General features: G+C 52.1%; 1 protein-coding gene across 3 annotated transcripts in view; it reads right to left on the reverse strand.

Moving 5' to 3' along the window:
* TSPAN18 (tetraspanin 18) overlaps positions 1 to 23,875 on the reverse strand; it is a 185,450-nt gene extending 161,575 nt beyond the window's left edge. For all 3 annotated transcript variants that reach the window (XM_033411213.2, XM_004264035.3, XM_033411241.2), the window contains exon 1: positions 23,571 to 23,875. The gene's annotated coding sequence lies outside the window, so the exon portion shown is untranslated. The remainder of the gene's footprint in view (positions 1 to 23,570) is intronic.
* Positions 23,876 to 24,160: the final 285 nt, after the last annotated feature.

Genomic DNA, 24,160 nt, shown 5'->3' on the forward strand with positions numbered 1-24,160 from the left:
TGTGTCTCTCCTCTCCCGCACTTGCAGGCAGGGACCTGCTCTTCTCCATTCTTGAACCTCCCATCAGGCTGGGATTGGACCCCAGTGGATGCTCAGCAAATGTCTCAGAGCACCTCTCTCCCTGCTCTGATAGCACACTCCATTCAGGGACTCTAAAAGCCAGCCTCTAATTAATAGTTCACTCCATCTCTCTCTTTGCCCACACAGGCACTACAGACCGGTTTATTACCTAGATCATAAAGCAAAGCGCAGCCTGGCTTCAGCAAAGAGGGGTTTCGGTGTGTTGGAAAGGACCCCAACCTGGGAACCTGGAGGACATGGGCCCTCCCTTTAAATCACTGCGTGACCTTGGGCAAGTCACCAAGCGTCTCTGGGCCATCACCTCACCTTTAAAATTTGCAGGGGGACCCACTGTGCTATGATGCCCCAGATGTTTTGCCAGCATCAATCTCACTTTCGCTGCCAGGGTGTTTTATATGCAGCAGGCGTGGAGCCCGCACCACAGACCCACACCTATTGATTCTCGCTAAAGCTCTTCACGTGGCAGGTCACTGCTGGTTAAATCTGCGGAAAATAGGTTTTGAGGGAGGAGTGCCTTGTGATCTGGAAAACCAAATTGGGGTGGAGGGCTGCAAAAGGGGGAGTGGGGAGAGAGAGATGCTTCATCTCAATAGGGCTCTTGAGAGCCCCTACACATCACCCCATCTATGGGTTCATTCTGGTCGCAATGTATTTATTTTTATTTGGGGGTCATATCCGCTTGCAGAGGCAGGCACGATTGTTTGGGTAAAACACTGTTTCAAAAGATTCCAAATAGAAAGCTTCATGTTCCTTGATTTAACAATAAATATCCATCCAGCCTCTACCTATGACTGTGAGGAAGGTAGGAGACAGAATAGCCGTCAGCCACGAAGTGAGCGTCAATGTTGAAAGACGCATCTGTAGGTGGTTAATTAGGACCAGTGGCCAAAAGAAACACAGGACAGCCCTCTTATAAAAACGGGAAAGGACACTGCTAATGAAAATGATTCCAGCAGACGTGCCTGCTTCTGATTCCTGGGTGAGTTACTGCCCCTTGCGGGGTCTCAGTTTCATTCTCTATCACCTAATGGCCTGTGATTCTCAGAATGGGTTTCCCAGGGGTTCCTCAGGAGACACCCAAACGGAGGCGGAGGGGCGGAGGGGGACCAGCCGCCTATGCCTGCTTCAACAGGGCAGCTCCCTTTCCAGTTATTCTGGAGGCTCCGAGGCTCCATGGTGAACTTTCTTTGAGGTCTGTGACTACAAGTAAGTTGAATGTCACTGGGCTAAGTCATCACAGCTTCTTTTCACTTTAGCATCTTGAATGTACCTTGGTTAGGAAACTCCCAGGAATTCTGATAGGCAAATGGTTTTTACTCAAAGGCATCATGGTGGTCCATGCATAATATCACTTGGGGATGGAACGCCTCTGACTCTGGGATGGGCTGTCTATGTCAGGTAGCAAGCCCACATCCCTAGCAAAAGAGTCTGCCAAGACAGATCATAAAACCACAGTAAGAGCTGGCACACGTGGGAACACTTACACTGTCCCATATACTTTATCCCTCTCAGCGCTCGTGGCCACTTTATGCAACAGGCCTTGATCCATTTTGCAGACGGAGAACCTGCCCGTCAGAGAAGTTGAGTAACCTACCCATGGACGCACAGCTCTTCAGCCCAGATTTAACCCCAGCACCCTGTCTCTTTTCTTTTATGATTCCATTTATTAAAAATGTCCAGCATAGGCAAATCCATAGAGATAGAAAGTAGATTAGTGTCGCCAGGGGCCGGGGCAGGTGGTGGAATGGGGCAAATGGGGAGTAACTGCTACCAGAGAGAGGGTGACTTTTCAGGGTGATGAAAACGTTCTAAAATCTATGGTGGTGATGGTTCCACAGCTATGCAGGTATACTAAAAGCCATTGAATGTTATACTTAAAGTGGGTGAACTGTATGGTATTTAAAATATATATCAATAAAGCTGTTGTATTAAAAAAGAAACCTCAGGGTTAAAAAAATTCAGGGTGTTAATCTCTGCTATGAATAGGGAAACGATCACCTCGTATCAGGACCCTTGACAGTACTGGTCAATGAATTTCCTTTTTAAACATCTTTAGATTAGTCACACAGATCAGAGTTATTAACATTTGGAATTTATTTTTTAAAGAGGAGGTGACCATCTTACACACTGTCCCAGGAAAGTGAGGTTGAATAGTGGAAATAATTACCTAAATCCTAAATAATTACTTTTGCATCCTGCCATTGCAAAGGCAGAAGAGCCGCTCAGCATCTACATTAAACAGATTATCCACGTGATCAGATTGTCCATTTCAGATGGATCCCAGCACCCTGTCTCTTAATCACTGCCTGAAATCACTGCGTATACTGCCCCAGACAGCCACAAGATATCACGCCGGAAGGGGACTTGGGGATCAGCTGGTCCTCTCCATCATTTTACAATGAGTGACTGAGGCCCAGAGAGGGTAAGGGACTTACCCAAGGTTCATAATGAGTTTGTAAGTAGAACAGGATTAAAACTCAGACTCCCGTCTTGAAATCCTATGTCTTTCCACTCCACCTTGGCACCACTGGGCCACGTAGGACGGCATGCTTTGATGGTCAAAGCTTAGTGCAAGGGCAGGTCACTGCCCAGTTACAGACCCAGCTGTGCCACTGATCGACTGTGTGACACTCAGCCTCCCAGGCTCCTGTCTCACCACCCTTAAAACAGGAATGATTTTCATACATAACCTGTAGGGCTGTCACAAGGATTCAGTATATGTCATGTATTCTCAATAAATTCTAGCTCTCTTAGGGCCAGAACCTGGGGTGGGGACAGGCATACAAAATAAAGGGGATCCTTCTGATGGGCTTGGTGCAGGAAACATAAGGTCCTTGTGTCCACAGCCCCTCCTCCATCAGCAGCAGCAAACTGACCACCACCCCTGTTTCCCTGGTCACCTCTACTGGGGACACCGAGAGGAAGAGGAATGGGACCCAGTGAGACGCTATCACATTGTGTCTCTCCAAAGTCAAGAACGAATTATCCTCTTGAACTTTCTAGTTTCTCCTGACCCCATGTTAATTTCTAGCTCCAAATAAAATGATGTATCTTCAGTATCAGGAAAAGGCTAAAGAGTAATTTCAGGTTGGCACACGGTCTGCCTGATGAGATCGGATCCACTCATTTGCGGAGTCGGGGAAATCAAGATGCGGGAAGAACCTCGTCTCAGACCATCTGAGATACTGCAGAAGAAAGTGATGATCTCTTTAAAAGTAAAACTGGCAGCTCTGCCTCTGTTGTGAGGGAGGAACCAAGGCCCAGAGAGGTTGAGTGATTTGGCCCATGTCACACAGCCATAGAGGCTTTTGATAAAAGAGACAGAGTGAGAACCAGATCTCCTGACCTCATGGCTCTGCTGGCACTTGGAGGGGCCGGGGGGGAGCAAGAGACGGGAGGGGACTTTGAGTGTGAAAATGACTATTCATAACTCTGAGTGTAAGTAATTGTGAGAGCATGAGCCTCTGAGGGAGAGGGAAAAAGCTGTGGGGCATCTGACGTGCCACCTGCCCTTGGGCTGCAAGCGGATCAGTGTGAACAGGTGTAAGCAAGAGGGCTGTGAGCGCGGAGTGAGTGAATGAGTGAGAGGAAATCCGAGTGTTGGAGAGAGAACAAGAGGAGGAAAAACATTTGGGCCGTTTTCAAATTCCCACAGTCAAATAAATCAAAACAGATTGTTCTGAGACAAAGAGGCCATTTCAAACCACATCCTTTACACCACAATAGACCCTCAGTGGTCCACGTGACGCTTTCTCACAACCAATAATAATGGCGACAGCAATGTTCACAGTCATAGTTAGGATTCTTGAGCGGCCATGATGAGCAGGTGTGATCAATGCCCACTTTCCAGATCAGGCCACTGAGGCTTGGAGAGGGTAAGTCACGTGGTCCCTACACCTCCCTGCCCGGGTGATTCCCGGAATCAGGAAGCCTGGTGCGCAGTGGAGATGCAACCGGCAAGTGTCACCTGGAGGCGCCAGATGTTCCTGAGAACTGTCCCCTTGAGGCAGGGCCACTGTGGCTGCTGCAAGCAGGATGGAGAAGCAAGGCACCGAGGAGCAAGCAGGGAGTGAAGACGGAATGTTCCTAGCTGCCCCACGGGGCAAAGCAGATGCCCGTCTGTGCAGGAGTGCCTGGCGCCATGATGGTCACTATTAGCTACTAAGGAACTGTGCTCATCGCCTCACCTGGACGCCTGGTCCTGACCAGCCAGAGGAAGGCCCTGCCCTTCCATGCAAGCTGGGGCCCGATGCACAGGACTGGGCCAGAGAGGAGGGCACCACCAGGGCCCCAGAGAACAGGTCTCCCATCTCCCACCTCAACCTCAGCAAAGGGAACTTGGGTCCAGGCGGCCACGTCTCAGTAACCGCCGAGTCTCCGCTCCCAGTGGGCCTGAGGCGACAGCACCAGGCCTGCTGTGGGGAGGAGGCAAGTGCAGCTCTGCCAAAGCAGCCACGGCCACCAGGCGCGCCGTGCGTTTTCTCCTCGTAAACTAGTCCCAACCCCCAAACAACCCTATGACGTGCTGTTACTCTCCTCGCTTTACAAATGAGTAAACCGAGGCTCAGAGAGACTAAATCACTCGCCCAAGGTCTCCAAAACTGCAAGGGTACGCACAGTCCGGACTGAACCCAGCCTGACAAGGAGACCTTGCTCCTTCTACCTCATCCATCACTCACCCGCAAAGCCCTTCTCTCTGACGGAGGTTGGGAGTCCCAGAGGGCAGCGTTTCGTTACGAGTTTCAAAGGCAAATCCCAACAAACAACCTGAAACAGAAGGGGAGAGAGGTGTGCACCCTCCCAAGGGGGCAGCCCCTGCTCACCCCCTGCCTGCTGTTGTCACGTAGGGGCCTATTTGCCAAGGAAGGAAGAAATCTAGAGTTTTATGCTACACCTCTTTTTCAACTGGTTAGAATCCTCTGTTCTGTTAACAGAATTTAAAATTTTGAAATATATATACACAAAAGTACATAGGTCTGAAATGTACAACTCCATGAATAGTCACAAACTGGACACACCTGTGAAACCACCAAGCAGAATAAGAAAAGAAAGAGACCAGCACCCAGAAGCCCCTCATGCTTCCTTCCGGGCCCTCCCCAACCTCTGCCCAAACGGAATCACTACCGTGACTTTTAACACCATAGCTTCACTTCGCCGACTTTGAACTTTATATAAATAGAATCGTTCCGTGTAGATAGAATTCTGTATAAATAGAATCATTCGCCTTCACCTCTGCTGTCTTCTGCTGAACATCAGGATTCTGAGATGCCCCCCAGATCGCCATCAGCAGCTGGAGTTCATTCATTCTCTGCTGTGTAGTACTCCCGTATCCATTCTACCACGTATAGACATTTGGGTTGCTTCCAGGCCTCTCATAGAGAATGAAGCTACGGACATTCTTACACATGCCTCTTGGGGAGCACATGTATGCTTTTCTGTTGGAAAGAGTGGAATCGTTGGGTCATACGGTATGTGTATGTTTTAGTTACATTTCCCAACATTTTAATGTTCGGTCAGTTTCACGTTTTAAACATTGCGCACATTAAACAAAATATATCTGTAGCTTGGATCTGGCCTGCAGGCCACCACGCTGCACCTTTGGCCTGTGTGCTTCTTTCATTTTAGCCACTGGCCAGACCATCTTGCTTGGTGCCTCACAAATTCATATGATACAGTGGGGAAAATTCCCATAATCACCTCCACCAAACTGCTGAGTGAATGAGGCCTCAGTAAGCTATCAATGGCTGTCCTGCCGTGAGTGCTTCTCTATGACAGCGGTCCCCAACCTTTTTGGCACCAGGGACCGGTTTCGTGGAAGACAATTTTTTCCACAGATAGTGTGGGGGGGGATGGTTCAGGCGGTAATGCGAGCGACGGGGAGCGGTGGGCAGCGGCAGGTGCAGCTTCGCTCGCTCGCCCGTCGCTCACCTCCTGCTGTGCGGCCCGATTCCTAACAGGCTACGGGCCGGTACTGGTCCACGGCCCGGAGGTTGGGGACCCCTGCTCTACGAGGATGAAATTACATTGAAATCACTTGAGCAGTCTCTTCAAAATACACATGCCCAGCACTGCACTAGTACCAACCAGACTTCCTGAGGATGTGGACAGCCAAGCATGATTATTTTGAAATGTAGCCCAATTAAGAACCACTGCCTGAGGTCATAGAGCACAAAGCCAGTGACTGCAGAGCACCCAGGTTCCCAGTGGCTAGGCTCTACCTAGCACGCCAGGGTTCCCCAAATCTACCCTGTGGGCTAGCACTCCACCCTCCTGCAACTGTAACAGACATCAATAATTGATCTTGGCACTCCTTCCTGCTGAGCCCGAATAACCCGGCCTCATCTACCCTTCAGCAGGCCCTACCAATCGATCAGGGTTGGCATTTGAGATGAAATGCATTTGCCACACCTGCTATTCAGTGTTGGCCCCCGGAAACCCTTGCCATTTTCTCAAGTGGCTCAGCCTTCTTATTCCCAGGATGGGTAAGAAACAGAGAAAGGACCAAACCCAAGCCTGGCCCCATTCTTTAGCTTATTTGACTCTGATTCCCACGCCAACCCTACGACGCTTGCCTTGACGATAATGTATGTCTGCCCTGGGGTGTTTTTGTTGGTTTGGGGTTTTGTCTACAGGTTGTATGGGTGGCAAACAAGCCCAGAGAGGGCTAGCGCCTTGCCCCAGGGGAACTTGAACCATCTCCCCATTTCTAATTCAGGGCTCTTTCACTACTCCAGGGGGCCTCTCACAACCAGTTAGGAACTACTAGAAAAGCCAGAAACACGATGGGAACCTCATTCATCTCAAACCAATCACATCTGGTTCACTTCTCCCTGCTAAGCAGTAAACAGTGGAGACAGCACCCAGGCTGGCTGCAGGCTGGGATCTCAGCTCAGAGACAAGGCTGCGGCCAAGAGCTGGTGAGGAGTCATTCTCGCGCTGATCCCTGGGCTCTAAGAAAGAGATTTTCCTTAATGAGGCTGAGATCGGTGATCCGACACCACTAAAAATTGCCCTTTTCCAAAGCGATTATCCACACAAACCCAGGGAGGGGCTCCAACGTGGAGGTGCTCCCAGCAGCAGCCCAGGGGGGGCCTCTGTGGTCCCACCACTTTCTGTCTTTATTAACATTTGCAGAAAAACTCACAGTGTGTTTTGAGGCAAATGAAAACCAAGCAATGTCATTTTCTTCCCTCAACCAGGCCACAGGGCTCCTCCTTGCCCTTCTCTCCTCACTCACACTAGAATTTTTTTCTTAAGCTCAAAAATACTAAAAGTTCCCTGACGTCTGCAAATCTGCCTTTCAAGGTCATTTTTAGCCAAAGGTGCCCGAAACTGAGTTCATCGGGTTGTGTTACAACGGCATCTCCTCCCTCGGGAACAGCTGTATCTGCACCTCCAAGTCTTTGCCTTCTATGGGGATTTGGGGCTTCCAGGGGCGGCAGAGGAAGGCACCCAGCCTGCCCGTCCACATCCACGTCCATGTCCACATCCACATCAGGAAGTGAAGGCAAGACCAGAAACGGCTGCAGCGTTTGGGAGATTTCTGGCGACTCCCAGAGGGCGCGGGACTAACGCGACGGGAAAAAGGACCCAAGGGCAGCTCGAAATGTGAGGAGTTCCTATTCCTGCACACACTTCTCTCCAAACTCCTGGGGACTCGTGTTCATGGCAGGGGTCCGACTCGGTTACTCAGCCTCCCACCAACCTGCACTGCTGTTACCTAGTTTCACGTGGAACGGAAAGAAGTATCAAGGCTTTACCAGCCCGAGGTCACACACGCCAGAAAGTGGCAGGGCCAGAATCCACCCATGATGGCCTGACCCCAGGCCCGGGCTCTAACCACTGCCCCACGAGGCTCTCTTCCCATTACCTACTGAACTGACCAGAATGCACTTTGTCCTCATCCCGTCCCTCCTCCTTCCAAAGATACAGTCATCTGCTGCCTTCAACAACACACTTATTTCCAACAAGGCTCTGGGTGACACCTCAAGGCCCAGGTTCAGGGCCAGCAAAACCCATCCAAGTGCACACATGTGTACGCGTACATGCGACACCAACTCCTGAATTCCTTGTTGGGGGGAAGAAGTGCTGCTTCTGTTCACAGCCTCCTGTTAACTGGCAGGAAAGACAAGACTACAGATGTGAGCTAGGAAGATGGCCCGCCACTCCCCATGGCGGGGCTCTTAAGGACAAGGTTCTCTCGAGAACCTCTAGGTACCGAGGCAAAGACAGTCTCAGAGAATCAGGCGGCATCAGGAGTGTGAGGGCCGGGAGCCCCGCCAGGACCCGGCAAGAAAGCATCTCTGGCAAAGGGCAACTTTGTATGGCAGGGAAGGAGGGCAAGGTGGGTACTGGAGAGGCTGTGTCCCCATCAGTCTCTGTGTGGCAGCAGTACCAAGCCTGAGTCACCCACATAAGGGGCAGGGGATCCTCCAGGTGAGACCAAGAGAGCAGAAGCCCTGCGTCCTCAGAGGGAGGGGCCGAGGGGGCCTGAGACTTGGGAGAAGCTTGGGAGGTGAGAAGAGTAAGCGAGAGGGCCCAGCCTGAGTCAGGGACCCAGGAGAGAACTCCTCCTGGTGGGTATGGCTCAGGGGCTTCAAGACCAGAAAGACTGCTGTGCAGTACTGGACTGGGTGGTTACATACCCTCTGGATGTACCATCCTCCACCTCAAGTCTTCAGTAAAAGTCTAGTACAGTCGTCCCTCGAGACTAGCTACAGGGCCTCCATGGATAGCAAAATCCACTGATGCTCAAGTCCCTCATATAAACTGGTATAGTAGGGGCTTCCCCTGGGCTTCCCCAGGGCTTCCCCGGTGGCGCAGTGGTTAAGCATCCGCCTGCCAATGCAGGGGACACGGGTTCGAGCCCTGGTCCTGGAAGATCTCACATGCCACGGAGCAACTAAGCGTGTGCGCCACAACTACGGAGCCTGCGTGCCTAGAGCCCGTGCTCTGCAACAAGAGAAGCCACCGCAATGAGAAGCCCACGCACCGCAACGAAGAGTAGCCCACGCTCGCCGCAACTAGAGAAAGCCCGCGCGCCGCAGTGAAGACCCAACGCAGCCAAAAATAAACAAATTTATTTTTAAAAAATGGTGTAGTATTTGCACATAGTTTACACCCATGCTCCTGTGTCCTTGGCGTCTCTAGATTACTTATAATACCTACTACAATGTAAATGCTATGTAAATAGTTGCTGGAGTGTGGCAAATTCCAGTTTTGCTTTTTCGGAACTCTCTGAAATTTTTATTTTTGAATATTTTCAATCCGCAATTGGTTGAATCCACCAATGCAAAATCTGCGGATGCTGAGGGCTGAGGACACACGATGGAAGAAAGAAAGAATGAACGAACGCCTACACCAAGCAACACCAGGAGCTCCTTTTCTGCATTCAACAGGCCTCCCGGGCAAAGATCCCCTTACAGTGGAAAAGGTGGGGCCTTGCAATGTTTCAGAAAAACCCTCCCAGTTTCCCACATCTCTCCAACCAACTGGGTGATCTATGGAATTCCATAATCTCAGCACCTCAGGTCTCCCTTCCATAAAAGAGGGATTAAAAATCTCATCACTATCAGACTGTGGGGCATCAAATGAGATCATATATATGGGTCTGCTGGGTACATGGAACAATTCTGCTGTGCTTCTGGAGAGGAAAGGGAATGAAAGAGAGCCGACGTGGCGGGTCACTCCAAGCCCAGGACCCAGTGGGTCCCGCTTGTGCTGTCCCTTTTTCTTCCAGATGAGGAAACTGAGGTTCGATTAGGATAAAAAACTTGCCAAGGTCATGCAGCTTGTGGGGGCAGAGCCAGGATTTGAACTGTGGGATTCAGAAGTGGGAATTCCCACTTGCTTACGGCCCTACTCGAATGCCACCTGGACTCTACAGCTGGCTTCGGAACTCCTTCTCGAAGAACATTAAACTTTAATCCCGTACATTCCTCCCCAGCAGACATGCACACATCTTTATTTAAATATATCATCATTATCATTGTTTGGCCAAAAAGATTCCTTATCGGTGAGATCTTTTTCTCTTTGCACACAAACACACACACGTACCTCTCCAGCAGGTTTGAATAGATCTTTGTGAGCTGTAGGGCTACTTAGAAACAAAATTTGCCCATTATATCAATTCAATTACATAGCAACCACTTTTTTAAGAGCATATTTATTTGAGCTTAGTGTGCGGTGAATCATCAGACATTTTCTTTCTTCAAATTCTTTTGGGAAGAGAAAATGATCAAGTGAAAGGGAGGAAATGTTATGCATATCATCCCAGCGATTGAGAATAATGCTGATGGATTTTCCTCTCGCACTTTTAATTTACTTAATTCCCCCGCTTCCATGAACAACCACGCCTCGGCTTCCTGAGCGCTTGTCTCCAGAGGGTTCGAGGCTTTCCGGTTGCAGTCCCCACTGCAGACTCTAAAGGGAGGTTCTAGAGCCATGGGACAAGCAGCCCCACTCCCAGCGTGTGGGCGCGATGTCAGCGGTCCTCCGCGGACACGAGCACTAGTTGGAGCCCAAACGGGGTTCGGCTCCCGTTTCTGACTCTCTGGACTCCCAGTCCAGGGCTCTCCCCATCTCTTCAGCTGGGGACGGTAAGGACGGCAACTCAGGGGTTGAGTCTAGTCTGTGGTCCAGCCCTCTTGGTGACCCCTCCCTGCTCCCCCAAATCCCAGGCCTCCTTGAGCCCATCAGGCTCTGAGCTCGGCCCCCGTTGTCCCCATTTGGTCTCTGGGCTCAGAGGAGGGAAGGGTCCCCGGGGACAGCCGCCACCTGTGGCCCCAGCGCTATCCCCTCTGCAGCGCCAAAACTACATCTCCTCAGCCTCGCAGAACCTGCAGGCAGTGCCCTCAGAGGTCGCTCTGTTTGCCTTGGCTCCACAGCCTGCTTCCCCAGCAAGAAGCCGCTAGAAAGGAAAATAAAACAACAACAAAAAGCCTTTTGATCTGTCAACGGACATCCCCGTCCTACCCTGTAGGAAGGTGGAAACCACCCTCTGTAGTGACTTGCTGGCCTCCCTCTCACAAGTGTTCTCCAAAGGCCCCCAGGGTCTTTCAGAGACCCCACCTAGCCCAGGCTCCTGGACCCCATGAGATGAAAGGGTCAAAACGACATCTGTGGGGACCAAGTGGGGATGGGCAGGGGGCAGGAAGAGGCCAGAGAGGACCAAGCAACTATGGGAGAGAGAAGATAGCCATTGACCCAGCTGGCCACTCCACAGTACGTGGTCTCCACAGATTGTCTGCTGGGTGGAGCGGCAAGAAAGAGGTGTGTTCCAGAAAAGCAATTCAGTTCGCCCGTAGGGAATCAGGCAAAAACATCATGGCTGTCCATGCAGGGATATACTAGTCATCCATCACAAGAGGACGTGGTAAGTAAATGACACGTGAGCTGTGCCTCTCCCCTACACCGTGGTCCACCCTGGAGACCCCCTACAGCTTCAGGGGACAGTTCCGCTCACTCTGGTAGCCCCTACACAGGCACCTCCTTCAGTCTCTTGGCTTGAAGGCAGCCTGGAAGCTTCCAGAAGTTGATGTCCCCAGGAGCAACCCTCAACCAGTGAGAGACGGAAGTCGGTGACCACTCGCGGGGTCGATTCTGAGGTGTGCTTCACACAGTCCCTGGGAGGGTCCCCAGTGGGACAGGGCCCCAGGTGCCCACAGCGGGAGGCTGCTCAATAGGGCATCTTTCGTTGGCTCCCTTCCCCTCCCTGCTCACTCACCTCTCTGGAACCAGCCTCATCATATATAAACTCTGCGTACCCAGATCCATGCTCAGGGTCTGTTTTTGGAGACCCCCAACTAAACCAAGGCAGAGGTGTACGTGCTAAGACGGAACAATTGAAAAGATGCAGAGTTGAAGGGATGGAACACCGCAGGGTATATAGGAATGGCAGGCACCATGTACACAGCTGTGCTCATTTACTGGGAGAACAACCCAGCAGAGACGGGGCTGCTCACACTGGTGGTCTCCCAGTGAGGAGACTGGCTTAAGACTCAGTTTCCATCGAATACGCTTTTGATCTATTTCCGTATTCTCTTACTATGTTTACTCTGATTATTTTTTCCTTAGGTCTTTCACCAGTGAAAAGTGATTCATTTCAAAGAGCTTGTGATAACTCCTGGAAAATCAAATAAATGAACTACGGAGAGGGAGAAAATCCCAGAATCGATAATCCTCCTCACTTCCTAGAACCCTCCCACTTCCTTCTCACCTCCTCGTACCCCCGGCCTCCCTCTCAGCCCACATGCAGGACAATAGGTCCCAGTCCCCTTAGGGGTTTGACAGCTGCCATTGAACAGGGGATTAAGGACTGGAGGGGAGCAAAGGGCCAGGTGAGAGGCCTCCGAGACCCCAGATTCTGATTTTCTCCCACTCTGGCTGTTAAGACATGGACTGGCTCCAACAGGGAAGACCCTGGTGTCCCACAGAGGAGCAGAGCCAGGGAACAGACCATGTAATGCTGGAGAGCAGGCTTGGGGTTCAGACCTCCTGAGTCTTTAAAGAGATGATTAAATTAAAATGAGGCTTTTAGGGCAATCTGACTAATGCCCTTATAAGAAGAGATTTGGACCCCCAGGGGACACCAGAGGTTCACGTGCACAGAGGAAAGACCCTGTGAGAACAGTGAGAAGGCAGCCTTCTGCAAGCCAGGAAGAGACCTCAGAAGAAACCAAGTCTGCCAACACCTTGATCATGAGCTTCTAGCCTCCAAAACTGTGAGAAAATAAAATTGATAAGAATTAACTTATTTAGTCCTCACAACAACCCAATAAATTAGGTATTATTTTTAGTCCCATTTTATGGACAAGAAAATGATGAACAGAGAGGTTGAGTAACTTGCCCAAGGCTACGGAGCTGTTGAGTGGTAGAGCTGGGACCGTAAACCATTCTATTGGATGAGATTAGACTCGTTAAGTGCCTGGCACACTGAAAGTGATCAATATGTCAGCTGCACTCATTACCCAAGACAGCCTGAAAAAGACTGGTCTACAAAGGGAAAAATGGAGGGAGGCATTTTGTGAGCACCTGCCAGGTGCCTGGGATGGATGAGCAAAGACAGACAGGGTCCCTGCCCTCCAGCGGTTACGCTAGAGCTGGGGAGATGGAAGTCAAATAATCACACAGACAAGTCAACAATTGCTCAATCGTGACTAACTCCTGTTAGGGAGGGGATGGTGGAGCAATCAGAGCCAATAGGTGGGAAATTTGGCCCACTTGGGAGTCCAGGAGGGCTTCTTGGAGGAGGTGATGGGATCCAAAGGATGAAGAGGAATTGGGTAGTTAATGAGGGAGGGAAAGCATTGCAGGGATGAGGGAAGAGCATGCAGAGCAGACCTGTTTGGGTTGGGGCAAGGTGGCTGGTGGGCTGGAGCAGAGGGAGGCAGGCCTGGGTGGGGGGAGGGGCAGAGGCTGCAAGAAAGCCTTCTGAACACAGGTGAGAATCTATTGAAGCGCTTCCGAGAGGGCGCGAGGTAGCTAGCACGATCACATTACACAACAGATGTTTTCCCTAACAAAGTGTGTAAGTCGAACTTCAGTAAACTGAATTTTATTTTTAAGGCAGTAGGGAGGAATGGGAATCTGAGCGTTAATCTGTCTGTAAATTGGATGAGGATCCTCTGATCCAGCTGGCATTTTCACAGATCCGGCCGCCTCGAGTGAGGTACACCTGTTAGGTAGTAATACCGGAGGAGGACTGGCCTTCCATGTGTCAGGGCGTGGGCGGGCATCTCTGCTGGTCGAGGCTGTCTGTTCCCCCATAAGTCGCAGGGACACCTAACACTGCAAACGTGGCTTTCCCCGTGGAGCCACCTCACAGCCTGTTTCCTGGTGACCACGACTTTCCAGGCCGCCCTTCCCCATCTCCCCCTCATCCTCCAAGCTTTAACTTGTGCTTACTTCCACGGGGAGGCCTTCGCTGCCCCCGCCCCCAGATGTAAGTGCCTTTCATGACTCCCCACTGGCACCCCTGGCTCCCCACTGGATTTGTCTCCATGCTGTCCGCAGTGCCCCCACCTAAGGGGCGTTACGGTGCATAGCAAGGAAGGATGCGATCCCTAAGAAGCTATGACTAAGAATTCATCATTCACTCCCTCACTCATTCATTCTGCATGTATGAACGTCTACGAACATCTATTCAGTCCCAGGCACTGAGCTACACACTGAGCTACACAGGCTCCGTGGAGACTGAGACAGACAGGTCTCTGCCCTCATTCCATTGAGGGAAACAGATCATAAATAAAATAATCAGAATAATTCCAACATTCACTGAATACTTTTAAAGTGCCACCTTGAATCCTAAAAGATACATTTATGCATTCTGATCTTATTTTATCTTCATAAAACCTTATGAGGGTGATCATTTCGCAAAATATACAAATATTGGATAATTATGTTGTACACCTGAAACTAATATAATGTTTTATGTCAGTTACACCTCAATTAAAAAAAAAAACCTTATGAAGTGAAATGGTGGTACAGGGACTTCCCTGCTGGTCCAGTGGTTAAGAATCCACCTTCCAGCGCAGCAGACACAGGTTCAATCCCTGGTCGGGGAACTAAAATCCCGCATGCCACAGGGCAACTAAGCCCGTGTGCTGCAACAACAAGACCCTGCATGCCACAACGAAGATCCCGCGTGCTGCAACAAAGATGCGACACAGCCAAATAAATAAAGAAATATTTTTTTTAAATAAATAAATAAAACGGTGGTACAGAGAAGTTAAGTATCTTGTCAAAGACCAAACAGAGGCCATGGACTGTGGCTGAACTGGGACTTGAACCCGGGCCCTTATGTTCAGAACTCCTAACCCCAATGGCGTGTTGCCTCTCACGTTTTCAATGCATGGGGATGAGGCGGTGTATCTGAACCCCTCCACAGCTGAGCCTCCAAACCCTCCTGGGCCCCTGTGAGATGGGCGCCAGAGCTGGGAGCCTTGGCTATTTCCTCCTAGGCCCCCTTCTCTTGCAGAGAAGTCCAGACGACCTGCCAGGGAAGAGGAACCCAACTTGCCGACATCACAGTGACTTCCGGTGCTAAAGGTGAACCCAGGATAAAGAGCGAGAACAATTCATCTGGACCAGATATTTTCAGCCCGAGAGGAGATGGAGATGGCAGGCAACTCCAGAAAGACGAGTTGAGAAAAACGTAAATGGTGCCTTTCACGAAGTCCTTTCATATTACTACTTCTAGAAAACACCTTATCTGCAATTGGTTATAATTCACATGCACCCATGTTTCTTAAGCCCACACTAACACCCAGCACCCTTCCAGACCTGTTGGGAGGGAAAAAATATGGAAAACAGCATCTGACAAACGTTAGCAGTGGACAAAGTGTGTCTGATGCAGACATTTACTCTTTTGATGCTTAGAACTAGGCCACGAGGTGGGTATAAATCCCCACTTTATTGATAAGAAAACTGAAATGTACAGAGATTAATTTTCTTGTTACCTACTAGCTGTAGAGTTGTGTGACCTTGGGCAAATGACAACACTTAGCCTCTTGGGTTGGTTTTCTTGGCTGTTAAATGGAGCGATAACAGTACCCACCTGTTATGGATTGAATGGTGTGCCCCACGTATCCTAACCCCTGGTATGTATGAATGTGACCTTATTTGAACACAGGGTCTTTGCAGATGTCATCAAGTTCAGATGAGGTCATTAGGCTCTAATCCAATGTGACTGGTGTCCTCATAAGAAGAGGAAAGCTGACCTGGTGCAGCTACAGGGAGAACACCGTGTGATGACAGAGGAAGAGGCTGGAGTGATGTGCCCACAAGTCAAGAACACCAAGGACTGCCAATAGCCACCAGAAGCAAGGAAGGAAGAACCCTCCTCTAGAGCCCTGCTGACACCTGATTTTGGATTTTAGCCTCCAGAACTGTGCGAGGATGAATGTCTGTGGTTAGAAGCCCTCAGTTTACAGTACTTGTTACTGCAGCCCTAGGAAACCAACGCATCACCTCACCGCGCTCTTGAGCTGGTCCACAGCTCTGCCCCAGTGTTTCGGGGTGAGGTGAGCTGAAGTCTGGGGGCAGAGTGAATGAGATGTGTTTTAGGGACTCCACGTGCCTGACTCACTGCCTAACCGGCCTGCCTCCCACCAGCACTTTTCAAAGAAGCCAGGAGCATCCTGGTGCAGCTACAGTGGGAGGCCCCTCTCTCAGTGCCCCCAGGAACAAGCATCCACTATGCCAGGGGGCCACGGGCCACGTCCGAATTCCGTCTTGGGGAGCCATACTCTCTCAAAGACCCCTCCACCCTGGTGTCCAGCTCGCCAGTTATCCCTGTGAGGCCTTTTGCAGGGGACAGTAAATCCCCATTATTCAAGGCATGCTTGTATTTTGGCTGGAAAAGCACCTCATTCCCCTGGGGGCTAAAAACTCAGACAAGATGAGTACCCTGAGCTGGTCCTGCTGGAGAGAGCCCTAAATGTCAGGCACCAGGTGGTGGCGGGCTGCCCCCCAGGAGGCCGAGGCGCACTTGGCTAGCAAGAGTGCTGCAATCTGTCCCAGCCGGAGAGGCAGCACCCTCAGGCCCCGCGCCCACAGTGGTGATTAGCCGTGAAAAGACGCGCCTAAATCCAAGGACTGGGGCTCCAAATTCTTCTCCCATTTCCAATGGAAGCCATAGTAGTTCAACTATTATGAACTAGAGAGCCCAGCCCCAGGCCACCCAGGATGGGAGCCCAGAGCCTCTCCATCCAAGAGATGGGAGTGACAGGCGTGTGCGCAGGGGCGGGGGGTGGGGGGGCGCTTGGAGCCTCTCTTTGGGTGCTGGTCCCTTGCCAAAGGCGTCTCTCGTTTCTTCCTCAAGTGGGCGAGGAGTGATGTGTAAACCTATTGACACCTACTAGGTGCCAGGCACTTGATCAGCTTTACAGCTTTCTACATTCTTCCCATTTTGCAGAGGAAAAAACTGAGGCTCAGAGAGATGAACAAGGGTTAAAGTAGAGGTGTCAGGATTTGAAGCTAGATCTGACCACCTTGCTGTTCTCAGAAAAACAGGGCTAGAAACCCTCATCAGGCCCCCTCTCTTTACCTGCCCAACCCCACAAGGAGTGAAAGGGGCCAGCAGGAGACTGCACAGATGGGACAGGAAGCACAGGTAGCCTTCTGTGTCATTTGGGGGACACCCCAAAGCTTGAATGCACAGCAATTCCCAAAGTAGTGTATATGGAGCCGAAATTCCTATGGCTTTCACGATGAATATTTAAAACTAAGGCTTCTCATGCCCCTACACTACTCCGTCAGCTTCCAGATAGTTCCTGCAGCCTCCCCCCCCGCCTTCTCTGCCCCTGGCCCTTCTCCCCCTGCCCCATGCACACACAGAAGATGAATACAGAAGCTCTTCCCCATTAGGGCATGGGAGGAGGAGACAGGAGCAGAAGTAGGTGCTGGAGGGTCCTGGAAGAAGTTCTAAGAGCAGTAAACTTCAATAAGGCAAAGGAGGCCATGGGAGCTCTGGGGTGAAGGTCAAGGGTCTGGCTTAGTGCCCTTGCTGTGTGCTCACTGGCCAGCCCCTTGGCCCCTCCGAGCCACCCCCACCTCCAGTGTATTATGGGCAATATATGATCTGTCCAGAGATCATTTCCATGGACATGGTCTGTAATCTCCAAAGAGCAATGCACATCAGGGATCATTAAGGAAAGGAAGCAGCCGTGTTTTAAGGACTATGTGCCAGGTCTATACTAGGAGCTTTAAATGCATCATCTCAATTAATCCTCGAAGTACTCTATCCAGGAAATATAAATGCAGGGAGTTAGTGCTCAGTAAACACCCAGCCTCCCTTGCAGCGGGTTTCAGGCCAGGTGACAAGTGCTCAGTAAATACCCAGCCTCCCTTGCAGCTGGTTTCAGGCCAGGTGACAAGTGCTCAGTAAATACCCAGCCTCCCTTGCAGCTGGCATCGGGCCAGGTGACAGTTCTGACCAATGGACTGGAGCTGAAGTGATGTGTGTCACCTCCAGGGGACACAGTGGAGCGTTAGTGTGCCTTTTCCTTTTGCATTGCTCTCTTCGCCTTCTGCGGTAACCATGGATGCCACATCGTCCTGGAAGCGCAGCTATGAAGATGGTGGAGTCACCATCCGCCTGCGTCCCTGAGTAACTGTGTACAGCAGAGATGCATGTTAGACAAGTAACGTAAGTGAGAATTAAAGCCACAAGGTTAAGCCACTGAGAGTCTGGGGTCATCTGCTGTGGCTGCTGGTATTACGTAGCTTAACACTCTTATTGTTGCTGTTATTCTGCTTTTCACAAATACGGAAACCAAGGCCACATAGCCAGAAACAAGATGCGAGTTCACATCTGTGACTCCAACACACATCCTCTTTCAATTACAACCTTCTGTTGCTGAATAAGATCATCCCCTTCCTGTAAGCAACCTTGTCCCAAAAAGCTCCTACCCCTCAGTGTCCCCAGGATGGCTGAAGAGTCAATGCAGGATGAGAAAAGAGAATCTCATAAAGCACTGTGAGCCTGGAAAATGAGCAAAAGCAGGGAGGAGGGGGCCCGATCGCATCTCAGGGAAATCTTTTCTGGGGCTTTGGAGCTCACAGGAGGGTTCGATAGGAGAGGGAACATCACAGAGTGGTTTCGAGCACAGAAGGGGGAACCAGACCAACCTAGGATCGAAGTCCAGCCCTACCACTGCTCCCTTGGTTTTTCTGAGCCCTACTTCCTAATCTGTAAGGTGGGGACAATATCTGAACCGACTTTGAGGGTGGAGGTGAGACGAAGCATTGTCTAGCTCCCGCCGATGGCGAGCACTCCCCAAATGTCTGCCGCAGTAAAGGTCGTCACTGGGACGGCTCAGAGAACAGCCTTTGCTGGAGGGAGCTGAGGCCGAGGTGCAGCCAGAGGCTGCCCCGCCAGGATGGCTGACGCAGCCCAGACAGCAGACCTGGCCCAGCTCGCATCCCTGCAAGAGACCGAGGGGCAGAACACAGAGAGCGGAGCGGGGCCAGCCAGACACAGTGCGACGCAGCAGAGGAGCCAGATTATTTATTTGAAAGTCGAAAGTGTCTTCTAGGAGGATGGCCTTTTATTTGGGTGTATCTCGGAGTTATCAGCTTAAACTCATTATCTGTACATATGGTCTTTGTACTATAGTTAAGGGGGGGAAACAAAGGATGGAAGGGAAAGGATGGGCATATACTAGCTGATGAAATATCATCCCTCAACTGCCAGTAACCAGGATATGTTCAGTGACATCACATTGGGCTTCCTGCCACAAGGATGGGGCTATCATGAGAATACTCACAAGATTTTAACTCTGGAGTCCCTCAGTGAGGCAGGGAAAGGAAGAAAAAAAAAAAAGAAAAGCAATTTGTTTTATTCACCCTTGTCTTCCACCTCAAAAGCAGACACACACACACACACACACACACACACACATGCACACACACACACACACACACACACACACACGCACACACACACTGTGCCCAAAAATATCAGAGCTGGAAAGGATCAACGTTGATCCCTCCCTCCCACTTCACAATAAGAGTATCAGTAATAATAATAATGACAATGATGACTGTATTTGTTGAGCATTTACTACCTGCTGTGCACTGTGCTAAGTGTTTCACATGTTTTATCTCGTTGACATTTCACAACACTCTGATACAGTATAATTAGTCCCATTTCACAGATGAGGAAACTGAGGCACCAGAGGTTGAATGGCCTAAGGTCACACAGCTATTAAGTAGAAGAAAGCCGACATTCAAACCCAGGCAGCCTAACCACCTCACAATGCTGCGTCTAGAGAAATAGGGAAACTGAGGCTCAGAGAGGGGTGGTGAGTCACTCAAGGTCCCACAGTTCCATGTATAACAGAATTGGGGCTAGAACACAAGTCTCCTTACTCCTGGTCCAGCTGGTCCAGTGACCTTTCCACTCCATCCTGTTGCCAATCAGTATGTACACACACGCATAGGACTAGTGAACATGCTGTTGCTCAGCTCCAAGTTGTTCAGTTACTAATTAAACTAGCAGTCTTGGGTACAAACAAGGGGCAAGGGCTAGACCTTAAGATAACAGGTGCTGAGATGAAAGAACTGCTTTGCCAGCTGCAAACACTGGGACCCATCTCCCTCTCCCTCTCTTTTTTTTTTTTTTTTAGCGGTATGCGGGCCTCTCACTGTTGTGGCCTCTCCCGCTACGGAGCACAGGCTCCGGACGCGCAGGCTCAGTGGCCATGGCTCACGGGCCCAGCCGCTCCGCGGCATGTGGGATCTTCCCGGACCGGGGCACGAACCCGTGTCCCCTGCATCGGCAGGCGTACTCTCAACTGCTGCGCCACCAGGGAAGCCCTCCCTCTCTTTTTAATGAGTGTTACATTATCTGCACACAACCCCACCCCCCAGTCAGAGCACTGATGCGGGTCCAAGGTGGCAGCCCATGCGGCAGGAGGAGCCCAGGCTGGCGGGTTACTTAGCAGCATCAGATTGCAAAAATACCCCATCAAGCGATCATCTGCTCTGGGGGACTTAAAGTGCTGGTTTCCAAGGCCCCCTCCCTTTGCTGTGTCCCAGCTGAGCTTGAACAAATGTTCCTGATTTTCCTTGTCAATGGCTGATGAAATAGACCAGAAGAGCCGCCCTCTGGAAAGAGGGGTCCCTAAGAGGGGCAGTCCAGCCATCACTCTTTGCTCGTAGCAGGAAAGAGGAGGGAGTAAACGCTGCACAGGCCTCCAGAGAAAGGTAACATGCAAGCTTGCGGACAGAAATGGGGATCCCAGCAGGAGCTGATCACCAACGTCACCCTCTCCACCCCCAAACCGCAGTGTGATGGAGGACAGGCACCTGGTTCACTTTGCCCTGTCAGGGCGGAGCGGGGCAAGGCGGCCAGGAGCGGTGCCCCCCACTGGACAGAAGGCAGAGCAGGGCTGCCTAGCGCCCTAAAACGTTAGACTCTCCTGACTTTAAGTTTCAAGCCCCCGCCTCCTCAACCGCCACCCCGGCCCCAGGCCATTAAAAAGTCACTAATTCAGGGAGCTGTTTCCAGGCTGACAAGGCAGTTTTTAAAGGAGGAGAGGGTACTTCCTGGATTAGCCCAAGGTGTCCTAACTCCAACTCCAGATGAACTGATGCTTCTAGAAAGTGGCCTGGAACTTTCACTGATATACCTCCATTTCAGCCTCAGGCTGGGTAAAGATACGCCAAGGGTCTGCCATTTGAATGGATCTGGGGACCAGACGACCAGGAGACACAGTGCCCAAGACCTGAAATTTTGCTGAATCAGAGACCTTGGAGTTTGCCTGGAAGCAGTCTGAGTCCACACATGATACTCCACATCCAAACAGGGACGTCAGCAGTCCCAGGGGTCTCAGTTCCCTCCCATCTTCGGGGCAGGTTGGGTGTGAGTGAGGAGCAGGGAGCAGGGGCAGAACGCAGAGCCGCCAGCCCTCTGGGGGCCCCTTGCTCACTCCCAGTTTCCAAGGGCAGGGCTGTTCCAGGCAGGCTTCCCTCCACAGAAAAACTAGAGTCATTAAAAACAAAACAAAACAAAAAAACAAAACAACTCCTTTTGTTTTCTGGCCCCATGGAATGTCTTGAAGACAAATCCAGAGACAGCGGGCTTCTCCACCCTTTCCTCTGTCTCCTCCCTACTCGTCTGTCCTCTTCTATTCAAAATAAAAACCATGCTGATCTTTCTTTACAGCAACTTTGTCCTCGAGCAATTTGAGAGCATCCAACAAAAACATTTGCTACACTGAAAGCAAGAACCTCAACTCTCTTTCAGGGACCACCCTTTTCCATCACCTTTGCAGGGGACTCTGGGAACATGAGCGGGGGGAGGGGGGCTGCCCAATGAGCCCACACTGGCATCCACGAGAAAGATGAAAACTTCCGCCAGCCACTATGAGACCATGCACGTTCTTAGATTTGCTCATTTGTACTCACTTGGGGTGCAGGGAAGAGGGAGGGAATTAGAGAGAAAGATGAGGCCACAGTGCTTCAGGGTCCCTCCAATGTCGAACAGCCCACACACGACAAAGATGATGCTCTTCATAGATGCCAGCAGCCGTCTGGCTCCCTGAGGCCTTGGCACAGACCCACAGACTCAACACACAGGGGCCCTGAGGTCCCACAAGGGGACACGTGGCAGGTTTCCACCAATAATTGTGAAATGACCACATGAATGTGGCCTGTAGACTCCAGACCCCAAGAGGAAATGAAATTTACCACTTGAAACTGGACTGCTAAAGCCTTTAAGGGCCCCCATCAACCCCACCCTGTGCCTCCCAGTTTATTTGTGCCCAGAGAGGGGATTCACCCCAAGACCCTCAACCCACCCACACCAGAAAGGGATCTGGCCAGATCCAGGGAACAAAGGTACAACTTTTACCAAAAGGGTGCATTCAGCGGTTTGGGTTTCAGACCCCAAAGAAACCTCAGAAAGTTAATGCTCCCATACACTTACTCCACACCAATTCGCTGTTAATGTAAAGTTCCCCTCCTTTTGGTTTTTCTGCGGGTGAATTTTTTATTCACCCATACATCCTGCCAGCTCCCCCAAGAAAAACCAGCTCCTGAGAGCCAAGCTTTCCAGTACACAGCGCAGTTATAACTGGGGCATCCCAGCCTCACACTCCGACCCTCTGCCCCATTCCGGCTGCGGTGGGGTGCTCCTCAGGGCTGGCCCCTCGTGTGTTGGGGGTTGGTCTGCGGTTGTCGGTCCTGGATTTCGGTGCATTTGTCTCGCAGGAACCAGAACTCGCCTTCCTGTGGGTGAAACGGCCAGGGAAGGGCGCCCCCTCGCGGGAGCGAACTCACCTCAATCCAGCCGGGACTCAAAGCCGGCGCAAACCCACCCGTGCCCTCCAACCCTCCAAGAGGACTCCCGCTGCGCCCCCTAAATCTGGACGTGCTCGAGCCTCGGATCCAACGAGCACCCAACGGAGTCTCTGCTTCCCCAAACCGCACACACCGAGTACGGAATAAAGGGTGCCCCGAAGGAAAGCGTGGCGCCCCCGCCCCGCCCCGCTTCCAGGGACTCCGAAGGCGACCCGCCCTCAGTGGCCCTGCTGGGCCCGGCAATCCTCACGGCCCGGATCCTTGCTCCTAATCCTTAGTCCCTACCTGCCCTCCTACAGAGTGGCATGGCGCGCACCGCCTCCCTCAGGACGCAGCCCTCGCCAAGACCCCGACTTGTAACCACACCTGCCACCCCCGCCATTCTGCTGCCCCCCCACCCCCAAATACCCGCCCAGAGCGCCAAGCAGCGCTGCACCTGTCCCGGGGGAAGCCTCTGGCCCTCGGCGGATTCGGGGCAGGGATGGGGACGAGCACGTCTCCCCCCGCCCCTTCCCCAGCCTAGCCGAAGTAGAACTTGAACATCCTGGGATCCCCCCATTCCACCCCCACCCCCACCGTGCCCAACAGTCGCCCGGGGGGAGGCGGGAAGCGCGCTTGGGCCCCCAAGGCCCCCGGGGCGCGGCGGCGGGCGCACGGAGGGCACTGAGGTGCGGAACCCCTACCTTCCAGCGGCAGTGGCCGGATCCCGCGCCAACTCCAGTCGGCGGCCGCGGGGGAAACTTTCCCCGGGCGGAGAAGCGCACTCGCAACTTGCTAGGCACCGGCTGCCTTCCCGGCTGTGGCGGCGGCGGCGCGTCCGGGGACCGGCTGGCGAGAGGCGGCGGCGGCGCTCGCTCGGGGCTCGGGCTCGGGCTCGGGCGGCCTCGCGCGGCTCCGCGGTGGATCACTAGGCGCTGCGTCCGCCCCGCAGCCTGGAGCCCCCGAGACGCCGGCGGCAGCTGCAGCCGCCCGCCCGCCGGCCCCACCTCCCCGCCACCGCTCCGTCCCTCCCTCCCTCTCCCCCGAGCTCCCTCCCCTCCCCAAACCTCCTCCCCTTCAGTCTCCAGTCGCCGCCGCCGCCGCCGCCGCCGCTGCCTTGGCGGCCGACGTGAAGGCACGTCTCCTCCGGCGAGCTGCCCCACTTGCCCCCTCCCGGGCTTGGTCCAGCATCCAGGCCTCGCTCCGGGGGCCCCTGGGGCCACCCTCTGCCCTTCTCCCCTTCTGTCACCCCTGCCCTCCTCCCCACTCTGCTCACAGGCCGTCGCTTCGTCTG

The sequence above is a fragment of the Orcinus orca genome, chromosome 8 (genome assembly GCF_937001465.1).
Source record: "Orcinus orca chromosome 8, mOrcOrc1.1, whole genome shotgun sequence".
Classification (NCBI taxonomy): Eukaryota; Metazoa; Chordata; class Mammalia; order Artiodactyla; family Delphinidae; genus Orcinus; species Orcinus orca.